The 12,095-nt window shown below is 41.8% G+C and overlaps 1 protein-coding gene across 7 annotated transcripts in view; it reads right to left on the minus strand.

Moving 5' to 3' along the window:
- The window catches only part of LMO1 (LIM domain only 1), an 81,458-nt gene that overhangs the window by 31,514 nt on the left and 37,849 nt on the right, over positions 1-12,095 (minus strand). Inside the window, exon 1 of one of the 7 annotated variants that reach the window (XM_073350633.1) lies at positions 8,809-8,852. The exons of the other annotated variants lie outside the window; for them this stretch is intronic. The gene's annotated coding sequence lies outside the window, so the exon portion shown is untranslated. Of the gene's footprint in view, positions 1-8,808; positions 8,853-12,095 lie in introns of those variants that run through there. 7 annotated transcript variants of the gene reach the window in all.

Raw genomic sequence — 12,095 nt, forward strand, 5'->3', positions numbered from 1 at the left:
TTCCTTAGAAACAGTAGATGAAACCTTTCTATTTTTGGCTACCTATACTCTCTTCCTTGCCCTTTACAACTTAATAGACTTGCTGCTGGAAAATACAAAATAAAAGCTATACTTAGCACTCACAGCTCCAACACACATTAAAAAAAATTACAGACACCTCCCTCTGGTCATACTGAAATTTACCATTGTGTCTAAAGAGGATGTTATTTTACTGGGTAAGCTAAACTTTACCTCTACTCCAGGGCTGACAAACTGGCTTTAATCAGCCTATTTCTTCTCTGTCAAGGGTCTTTCAAGAAAATTATTCAGCTGGCTTATACCACAAGTATCAACTAAATACACCCGAAATCTTTCTAAATCATTTTCCAGATATTTTATTCATGTGGCAATCTGTAACTATACCTCTAAGAGCACCCCTCATAGATCTTCATTTTTGAGAGACTGGAAAACTTTTAAAAAGGGCGGGCCACACACGGAAATAATAGTTACCTGAAAGGGTGCTGTGATGTACGTCTCTACAGTGCTGTGTTCTGCAAGAGGGCTCCTGGTCCTGTCTGAAAGCATGGAAGTTCACCACCTAATTTCTTTAATGCAACTCTAAAGGTTAATTGGTCTGAAAGAGTAATGTGGACTGCTGGCTAATGATATATGCCTCAAGGCTTCCTGGCTTTCTTGTGTTTTATACAATCAAGTCCAGAGCATAATACGCAGCTGAGATCACCGTGACTTTTCGAGCCCTCCCCTCCTTCCCCCAACAGCCCTCCAACCTACCAATACATCTAAAATGCTTCATATTAAAGCAGCAGTAGCTGAAGGCAGTTCTGTTCCACCTGTATTTCATGCCTTGTTAGAGGGGGCTCAGTTAAGAGCAGCGACTGCACTTCTCATTACCACAGCAAAGAACTAAAAACAACTCTAATGAGGAAAGAGTGTGAGCGTACAGTATGGGCTGGGAGGAGGGAAGTCCTCCCACAGTCCCTAAGGAATCTGGCCAAAATCTTCAATTTGCCATTTATGACAGCTAATTAGTTATTCTAGTCAAAATCTTTGCTTTAAATAAAAGAACTAATTATACACAAAGGTCACTCCCCCACCTCCCATGAAGCACACATAATTGGCTTGTTTTCCCAACATTGTGTGTATGTTTTACACAATGCTTTCAGGCAGATGGCTTTAACTCTTTCCTTCAGCAACTTCTTTTTAAGCTTTCCCACAGATTAACTGCTTTTACCATCATAACTTCTCACAACAACAGACTGGGTAACCATGCTCTAACCTCCCTCCCCTCCCCCAAAAGGTACTAGCAGACTGCCACTCTTCAGGTCAAGGACTACATTTCCATATAGGTTTGTACAACACCTAACACACAGGCATCTGGGGACCATGGTGATGTTGTTTTGTTCAGCCGCAAACTATTGCTTAAATGGCTGCCCAGCACTTCCAAACATATAATTAGCCAACATGCTTCAGGTTGGAAACCAGAGGCTACAATTCTTCTCAGTGCATATGCTACGTTAATTGCAAAAACAAATATAAAAAGGGGGTAGATGGAACATTGAATTCCTAAAGCAATAAGGGCTTAAAGCAATTTGTGCTTAGAGGTCACACTTTGGGAAGTTGGGAGATACATAGGCAGTTTAACCTGGTATTTCAGAGTACTTAAAGAATCTTATTTACATCTAATAGCTTCATTTAAAAAACTGACCTTCCAGTAACAAACTAGCATTTGGCTGCAAAAGACAAAATGGCAACTGAAGAGTAATCTTATTGACTTTTGTCAATACAGTAAATAAGCAGCACTCTTGTGGCGTCTTTCATCAGAGGATCTGACATTATTTCTAAGCTTTAGTCTCAACACCAACATAAGCAGAGCTGGGCAAGTATTTACAAATAAAGAAGATTTAGAGAATTTTCAGTCTTATTTTTAAAACAAAAGCACTTTGACTGTGCTCGTAGTACTATTGTGTTTATCTTCTGTGAACATTCTAGCAAACAAGTTTGCTAAACAGGAAACTATCAAGTCAAAGAGTACATTTTCAGTATTTGCCACCTTGAAAATTTGCTCCTGGAACCTGATTTAATGAGATTAGGGCATCCAATGAATGAGCTGAACCTTACCATGTGATGCATGGACAATCAAAATAGACCAAGTCATATTCATCAAACTTATTCAATGAATAATTTCAAAAAAGGAAGGTATTACAGAAAACCATGATCATTTCACAATTCTAGTGTTGTGCTGTGATATGCAGTGGCTGATTTCAGTATGGCTTTGGGAATTCATTTGGTGGCATTCTTTCCTCTGAGTCATTACTGAACAAATTCCTCAAGCAGAATAAGGAGCCCTGTTGGTGCAGGGGGCAGTTTTTAAGAAGAGATGTAAAACTGAGGGCTGCAGGGCGGACGACGACGACACTACTTTTAGCCCTAGAATCTTAGCCAAATTGCAGTATGCTATTGTATTCTCTGATTGCCTACTCCAGTTTCAATTGCACAAGGTGGCTTAATTTTTCAGAAGCGTCTAATGATTTTGGTTGCCCAACCTGCAACACTTTAAAAGGGGCAAGACAGGGACCTAATTTTCAAAGTGTGCTGGCTGAAGCTGGGCACCCAAACACAGATATCCAAAGTCACTCCTCTTCATTTCTTGTCCAAGAACTGCATACAGATGGACCTAATCCACAAAATTTGGATTAAGGCTCAAAATTCAAACTCCCTTCCTCTGTGGTGTTCAGATGACTAGTTCAGGCCAATCTTCATTATGTACCTAGTTCGTACAAGTGTACAACTTGTAGTTAAAAAATATAACACATGCCAAGCACTAGATGGAATCCACAATGGTGAAGGTTGCAAAACAGCTTCCATAAGTAATATTTTTATATGCTCATACAAATATTCTAGTTGCGGGCTTAAGTTTTCCAAAGATATATGGATATAAACTATCTACAGTTTTTGTGGTTGGTTTGTTTTTTTGGGGGGTGAGGGGCGGGGGGGAGCATGTTCACAAAATCCGTACAACAGTTCTGAGTTCTGGGAGAAGCAACTAAAACCCAACTTTCTCACCTCCCATCTCCCCAGTGTCAGAATATTCTAATTTCTTAAAGACACCACTAAAGCAAAATCAGTTGAGTTTGAAATTTGGCATGGGCTGCCTTTTTTGAGGATTATTAGTACCTTCGTTTAGTTGTTTGGGGCCAGGGAAAGTAGAAAAATAAAAAGTTACAAATTCAAGATCACACCTAACGCACGCTAGCAAAGAATGAGAAACTCGCTGGTGGGAAAATATTGCGGCTTCAGTGATTTCAGATTTGGCTGGGAGTCTTTCCATGTTGTACAAATTTGTAAGTTACCATTAAAACAAAATTAAGTTCCTTGGTTCTTCTATGCAGAAGATTTAACTGCCAAAGCAAACAGAAAAACAGATCTGTCTCCAGGCCAAATGGCAACAAAGCTAGGAATTCACCCTTCACTTAGGGTAACTAAAATACCAATATTGCAACAAAGCCAACTTCTTTTCTCTTTATTTTTAAAAAGAAAGGAAATTAACTGTAAAAACCTTAAATTAAGTGCAATTAAAATCCCCCCAAAAGCCAGGGGAATAAGAGTTGAAGTCAACTCTAAATGCACATGAATAATATTTTGTATTCCTATTTTCTGTTAAAGTGTATGGTTGAATACATTACTGTTTAGATTGCAAGAAGCACACATATATGAAAAAAGGATACAGAACATGTCTGAACTCAGGTTTAACAATGAGTCTATAACACTGCTTTAATGTAGGTTCTTTTATTTATTTATTTTTAAATTAGTGAGTACTTCCAGGTAAACAGAGCTGTATCATTGTAAGACCCTCATCATTTCTTTTTCCTTTTTGCAGACATACACATTGTCAGCTTAAGCTTTCGGCAACCTTAATAGAATTTCAATGCCCACTGCCAAATGGCCATTTGATGTTCTGTTCTGTGTACATAGATGAAGCAATCTGTCACAAACCCTAATACAGGCAATAACAACTCTCTAATGCAAAGCTTTCACAGGCCTACTGAAGTTTCTCAAGAATTTTGGAGACAATAAAAATTTGTCTACTACCATAAAAGAATTTGAAATCAACCAAAGCGTAATGAAATATGGATATATGCTTTTCAAATGTTTTTAAAGGGAATAATATTGAAGCCAGAGGCAATATTTGAAGCCATCAATAGCTAGAAAGTCATTAAAAAAACATCAAAAGCTACAGCTATCACAGGTCATCACAATATGTAAGCAGGAAGACCCCCAAAAAGCTTACAACAGATTTACACTCTGAAATGCACCCCCTGCACAGAATTAGTGTATTTCACAGTCAACTCTTCACCTTTACCTCTAAGGATCTAATTGCATTTCCCCTGGGTTTTTCAAAAGATGAGCAAGAATCCACTTTTAAAGAGTGCAGACAGAGTCTTTCACTTAATGCAATCCATGTAACAGATACAATTGCTATTGACCTTCTAGTGTCATGAAACATACCTCTCTAATGATTCATAAAGATGCAGTTATCCTGAAAAACCTAGTCTCTTTTTACCTTCCCAAGCAACCACCATACAAGTCTATTTGCTATTAAAAGTTGGAAGTGGGCTGGGGGGAGCCATTTCCAACTTCTTTGTTGAAAGAAGGAGGAAAAAAAAGCCAACCCACTTCTTTGCAGCAATAAGTACAAACCATTTGCATGCTTAACTGTCAGACCATGCACTTTCCATTAAAGAGATAGCATCCCCTTTCATAAGTCCATTTGGGATCCATTTTAGTGTTATCTAAAAATCAAATCTACATGGTAATCCTTTTAATGTACTCTTGACTTTTAAAAACAGCTTTATGTTCCTTCAGGAAATGTTTTAAGCCATTACTCAGTAATTACTATTCACCCATGAAAACACTGATCTTTTACAATATATAATCAGTTTGCTGACTTAAAAATAAAGCAGGCTGGAATTCTGTCTCATGAAAGTAGTGGCAGAAAACCAAGGTTACCAAAGATAAATAATTTTCTGCCTCGCCAATATATTCCAAAAGGACACATTGCTCTAGTGTATATAGAAGTCTGGGACTCCCTCAGATTTGTTTCAAGTCTCCAGATGAAGATATCCAGGAGACAGTTGCATATATAGTGGTCATCATTAAAAAAAAGTCAAGAATTACCAACAGATAACAGTTGCCAATTTTTCCTTGGTTTAATAGGGGAAACTGTGATATCTCAGATACAACTATGCTTTAACTGTTCGCAAGTGCTAAGTTTTTAAACTGACAAGGTGGGTGAGGTACCATCTTTTATAGGACCAGCTTCTATTGGTGAGAATAGCAAGCTTTCACAGAGAAGAATTCTTCCGTCGACCTAGCTGCCACTGTTCAGGGAGGAGCGGAGGTAGTAGATCACCTACATCAATGGAAAACTCCTTCATCGAGGTAGGAAAAGTCTACACTACAGCACTGCAGTGGCATAGCTGCATATTGCAGCTGTGCCTCTGTAGAGCTCGTAGCGCAGACACCCCCAAGGAAACATATGGGTCACCTGAGAGGACAGAGCTCTTTGCTTGTACACACATGCTTAAGAAACCGATTTGCTAGTGTATAGGTCAGAGTAAAGAAGGAATGAATTCCATATTTGGGGGAAGCGGGAGTTCAGTAAGCAGTGAGACCATTTTGCTGTAGTGAGCCTTGATCTACAACCAGGGATCCTGAAGCAACACTGGACCTGCAGAAAACACACCAGACCCAAAGTAAAGGATTATACTGAAAAGGCCTCCGTCCCACTCCCTACCACCACCAGCTTGAAATAGCACCCCAAGTCCCAAGCAAGTTCCCCAATGCTCCTGCCCTGTGGAAAGTTTAGCATGGTTTCCTTTGCTGTAATCTGATTTTAATTAGAAGGCAGAATGTATTTTTTTTAATGCACTAGCTCAGAGTTATGGGTTTGATGCAGGAATTGTTTGGTGAAATTCTACAGCCAGCATTATGTAGGAGGTCAGACTGGATGATCATAATGGTCCCTTCAAAATCTATTAGTATCTGAACGTGGTGGAGGATGGGCAGAAAACGTGCCAGACTGCAGCACGGCTTCCACTCACCTGTTTACTCTCCTGATCTGGTCCTATCTTTACTTAGGCAGGCCCACGACCAAACGCACAAATTCATTTCCATGCAGCCTTAACCAGCTGAAGTCTTCTCTGAGGATGGTAGCTGAGAAAACCATGACATTAACATGGGCCACTACCCTTCCCCTTTAATGCACAGGTAAAGCTTGTTTAATATCTGTTAGACCTGGAATTAGCCAGTAACTAGTCATATAGCATAGATCAGAGTGGTTTTTTTAATCCATTTTTATTTATATTGCTAAATCAGGGTTTAGCAATCCACAATTGGCCCCTTACGCTATAAGCCTAACATGTAAACACCTTGAAAAGGAGTGACAAAAATTAGTAACTGTCAGAGTAATTAGTTGGTGCCAACTTTCTTTACATTCCTTCAATACCACCATCTTTTTTTTTTTTTTTTTTTAAAGAGTAAATCATGCATGGAGATAACTCTAGAGTTGTCAAGGTTCCTTCCCCACTCTGAACTCTAGGGTACAGATGTGGGGACCTGCATGAAAAACCCCCTAAGCTTATTTTTACCAGCTTAGGTTAAAACTTCCCCAAGGTACAAACTATTTTACCTTTTGCCCTTGGACTTAGATGCTTGGTGGTGGCAGCAGCAATAAACAAATATATAACAGGGAAAGAGCCCGCTTGGAAATGTCTTTCCCCCCAAAATCCTCCCAAACTCTACACCCCCTTTCCTGGGGAAGGCTTGATAAAATTCCTCACCAATTTGCATAGGTGAACACAGACTCAAACCCTTGGATCTTAAGAACAATGAAAAAGCAATCAGGTTCTTAAAAGAGGAATTTTAATTGAAGTAAAAGAATCACCTCTGTAAAATCAGGATGGTAAATACCTTACAGGGTAATCAGATTCAAAACATAGAGAATCCCTCTAGGCAAACCTTAAGTTACAAAAAGACACAAAGACAGGAATATACATTCTATTCAGCACAACTTATTTTATCAGCCATTTAAACAAAACAGAATCTAATGCAGATCTAACTAGATTGCTTATTAGCCCTTTCCAGGAGATTTGACCTGCATTCCTGCTCTGGTCCCAGAAAAAAAAAAAAAAAAAAACACACAGACCGAGAGAACCTTTGTTTCTCCCCACCTCCAGCTTTGAAAGTATCTCGTCTCCTCCTTGGTCATTTTGGTCAGGTGCCAGCGAGGTTATCCTGGCTTCTTAACCCTTTACAGGTGAAAGGGTTTTTTCCTCTGGCCAGGAGGGATTTAAAGGTTTTTACCCTTCCCTTTATATTTATGGCACGCCCCCCAAATCACAGATAGGGTAAAACATTGGTTGTGATTTCTTCCTGGAGCACTAGGAGAAAACAGAGTTAATAAGACACATGCACCTCTAAATATACTACCAAGTATAGAAAGACTAACAATATTTTCCACATCTCAAGGACGATTTTAACCAGTTGATTCTGGGAAACTTTCATGGGAGAGTGCATCAGCCACTTTGTTAGAAGCTCCTGAGATGTGTTGGATGTTGAAATCAAAATCTTGGAGAGCTAAACTCCACCGAATAAGTTATTTCCCGTGGCGGTATGAAGCCACTGTAGCACAGCATGGTCAGTTTGCAGGTGGAAACGCCGTCCCCAAACATATGGGCGTAGCTTTTCCAGAGCTTAGACAATGGCGTAACATTCTTTTTCACTGACTAACGAGATGCTTTCCCTCTCAGACAGCTTCTTGCTGAGAAACACTACAGGGTGGAATTCTTGATCCGGTCCTTCCTGCATTAAAACTGCTCCCACACCACGCTCAGACACATCTGTGGTTACTAGGAACAGTTTGTCAAAGTCTGGGACCCTTAGTACAGGGTCAGACATGGTCGCTTTAAGCTGGTTAAAGGCCTTCTGACACTCTTCGGTCCACTGAATGGCATTTGGCTGTTTCTTTTTGGTTAGGTCTGTCAGTGGGGCGGCGATTTGGCTGTATTGCGGCACAAATCGCCTGTAATATCCGGCCAAGCCTAAGAAGGATTGGACCTGTTTCTTTGACTTTGGGACAGGCCACTTTTGGATACCATCCACTTTGGCCTGTAGGGGGTTGATAGTTCCTTGACCCACCTGGTGTCCAAGGTAAGTCACTCTGTTTAGGCCTATTTGACACTTCTTAGCCTTAACAGTTAGCCCTGCCTCCCTTATGTGCTCAAAGACTTTTTGTAGATGTTCCAGGTGTTCTGCCCAGGAATCCAAAAATATGGCCACATCGTCAAGGTAGGCGACTGCATATTCTCCTAATCCCGCTAGGAGACCATCTACAAGACTTTGGAAGGTGGCGAGTGCATTCTGCAGCCCGAAAGGGAGCACATTAAATTCATACAGCCCGACATGTGTGGTGAAGGCTGACCTTTCCTTGGCGGATTCATCTAGCGGTACCTGCCAGTACCCCTGAGTCCAAGGTAGAGATGAACTGGGCCCATCCCAACTTCTCTAATAGTTCATCTGTGTGTAGCATTGGATAGTTGTCTGGGTGAGTTACAGCATTTAGCTTACAGTAGACCACACAAAAACATATCTCCCCATCTGGTTTGGGAACTAGAACCACTGGAGATGCCCAAGCACTGCCAGAGGAGCGGATTACACCCATCTGTAGCATATCCTGGATCTCCTGTTCTATAGCAGTTTTAGCTTGAGGAGACACCCGGTAAGGTTGGACTTTAATTGGGTGAGTATTACCTGTGTCAATGGAGTGATATGCCCATTCAGTCAGTCCTGGGGTGGCTGACAACGTCAGCGCGTAGCTAGTGCACAGCTCCTGGATCTGCTGTCGCTGCATACGCCCAAGGGTTATGGAGAGGTTCACCTCTTCCACGCCACCAGCACTTTTCCCTTCGTAGTAGACACCTTCAGGCCACTCAGCGTCATCTCCTCCCTGGGCTGTAAACTGACAAACCTTTAATTCTCTGGAATAAAAGGGCTTTAGAGAATTAATATGGTACACCTTAGGCTTTTGGTTGGAGGTGGAGAAGGCTAAGAGATAATTAACAGCTCTCAAGCGCTCCTGGACCGTGAATGGCCTTTCCCACGACACTTCCATTTTATGGGCCTGGAGCAGCTTTAAGACCATGACCTGGTCCCCTACTTTGAAGGAACGCTCTCTGGCATATTTATCATACCAGGCTTTTTGCTCTTTTTGAGCATCCTTTAGGTTTTCTTTAGCAAGGGCTAAAGAGGTTCGGAGGGTGTTTTGTAGGTTGTTTACAAAGTCCAGAATGTTAGTTCTTAGAGAAGGTCTAAACCCCTCCCATTGCTGCTTCACCAACTGTAATGGCCCCTTAACCTCGTGGCCATGTACAAGTTCAAATGGTGAAAACCCTAAACTGGGATGTGGTACAGCTCTGTAGGCAAAGAGCAACTGCTGTAACACTTGGCCCCAACCATTGGAGTGCTCATTTACGTATCATGGCCCCCAAAGTCCCATTAAATTTCTTCACCAGGCCATTTGTTTGATGGTGGTAAGGGGTGGCAACCAAGTGATTCACCCCATGAGCTTCCCAAAGGCTTTCCATAGTTCCTGCCAGGAAATTAGTTCCTGCATCTGTGAGAATGTCAGAGGGCCAACCTACCCTGGCAAAAAGGTCTGGTAGTGCCTGGCACACACTTTTAGCCCTGGTGTTGCTTAAAGCTACTGCTTCCAGCCATCGGGTGGCAAAATCCATGAAAGTCAGTATGTACTGCTTTCCTCTGGGTGTCTTTTTTGGAGAAGGACCCAGAATAGCCACAGCTACTCGCTGAAATGGAACTTCAATAATGGGGAGTGGCTGGAGAGGGGCTTTGACCTGGTCTTGGGGTTTTCCCACTCTTTGGCATACCTCACAAGACTGGACATAGGTAGAAACATCCTTGCCCATTCCCTCCCAGTGGAATGACCTCCCCAAACAGTCCTTGGTCCTGTTCACCCCAGCATGGCCACTAGGATGATCATGGGCCAAGCTCAAGAGCTTTACCAGTACTTAGTTGGAACTACCAACTGTCTCTGAGGATGCCAGTCTTCCTGGTGTCCACCAGAAAGAGTTTCCTTGTATAAAAGTCCTCTTTCTACAACAAACCTGGATCGATTAGAAGAGCTTAGAGGCGGTGGGTTGCTCTGGGCCACCGTCCAAGCTCTCTGGAGGCTTTCATCTGCTTCCTGTTCGGTCTGGAACTGTTCCCTTGATGCTGGAGACATCAGTTCCTCATTGGACTGTGGACCTAGGCTTGGTCCTTCTGGAAGCGATGTAGGGGATGGGGCTGTTTCCGTTGACTGTGAACCACTCTCCGCTGGTGCACTATGTTGGGGTTCAGGCTCCAGCTGAGCCTCTTGTGTAGGGTTATTGGCTGCTGCCGGTTCCGGGACTGGCTCTGCCTGGGTCTCTGGGACTGGATCCACTACTGCTGTTGCAGATGTTGGCATGGGGTCCGGGTCCATCACCTCTGACCGGGTCCTGGTAGAAGTTTCCGGAACAGAGCTAGGCAGGATGGCTTGCTTAGCCTGGCTGTGGGTGAACAGGACCAAAGACCGTTTGGGGAGGTCATTCCACTGGGAGGGAATGGGCAAGGATGTTTCTACCTATGTCCGGTCTTGTGAAGTATGCCAAAGGGTTTTTTCCTCTGGTCAGGAGGGATTTAAAGGTGTTTACCCTTCCCTTTATATTTATGACAAGAGTGCTATACAGACAAAGGGCAACAAAGTGGGAGGAAACTGCAAGACATTTTCTGTGCATTGCACAAAAAGTTTGAAAATACTTATGTGGCAATGTGCTCAATATTCCAGAATGGAACGAACACTCAGGATCTGGGACAAACTATTCTGACATTTAGTTTACTGCACCCACAAAAGCATTTAAAATAGAGTGCAAATACAGTCTATTCTACTATATACAGGATTTACTAGTACCACAGTACTCAGAATACGAGGAGACAGGATCACGAGACTCTCCCCATTTTACGGCTGACCACTGGGCTGCATTCAAGCTGATCCCAAGGAAGCCATTTTCATTAACCTATAATACCTTTCTAATCCTATTCCTTGGACCTCAGACCACCACCAGCAGAAAAACGTATGACTCACTGCCTACACATTGGCTGTAGTTCACCATCATTACAAATGCTCTATGCAGCAACAGATCCTCTTTAAGAGGAATTCTGCTCTTAAGACCAGTTACTTATGCTCCATTTAATTCTCACTGACACATTAACAAAATTAAGTGTAAAACTAGCAGGTTGCTTTCTTTCTTTTTTTTTTTTTTAATTTTATTAAGAGAGATGAGCACAAACTCAAAACCCTGATCTGAAAGCCTCTGAAATTTGGGATGTTCTGGAACCTGGATTGATGTCTCTTCTGTTTATTGAAGTGGTTCAGTGGATTCCAAAACATTTCCAACTGCTTCAAATGGGTAGTAAACGTCGAGCTTCACCTCCAAACTTTTGACAATGCAGGACAAGAAATTCCAATTAGTGTACTTTACCTTCCTTCCATTTTGACAGTCAAGTCAAGTCCCAACTGCTTGATATAGTCTGTGTTTTGAGTGGACAACTCATCATAAAATTCCTGACCGCTGAAAAGAACTACTGTCACCTTACTAATGAAAAAGAGAGTCTTAAGTGCCCTGCAATCTCTTTAGAAAAGTTTGACTCTCCAGATAAGTCTCAATTTCACAGCATCAGGGAATTGCGTGCCAATGCATTGAACCAGAACACTGGAGTCTAGCAAGAGTTAGATACACATTGCTAACATCAGGTTTATTTTAGATTAGAGTTCTTCAAAATCAATTTTGGATTCAAAGTTTTAAATGCACTCTCCAGAACACAGGAAAAGAATTTGCTCTCAGTGGATATTTTCATGGCTAATTTTCTACTGCTTGGGTGCAATTCACACTTCTCTAAGGAAAGGATGCAGCTAAACTTTGTTACTGAAGTAACAAAGCTGGGTCACATGGGGAAAATTACGCAGACACCAACAATCCTAAAAAGGAACAATATAC

Source organism: Lepidochelys kempii, chromosome 6 (genome assembly GCF_965140265.1).
Source record: "Lepidochelys kempii isolate rLepKem1 chromosome 6, rLepKem1.hap2, whole genome shotgun sequence".
Taxonomy (NCBI): Eukaryota; Metazoa; Chordata; order Testudines; family Cheloniidae; genus Lepidochelys; species Lepidochelys kempii.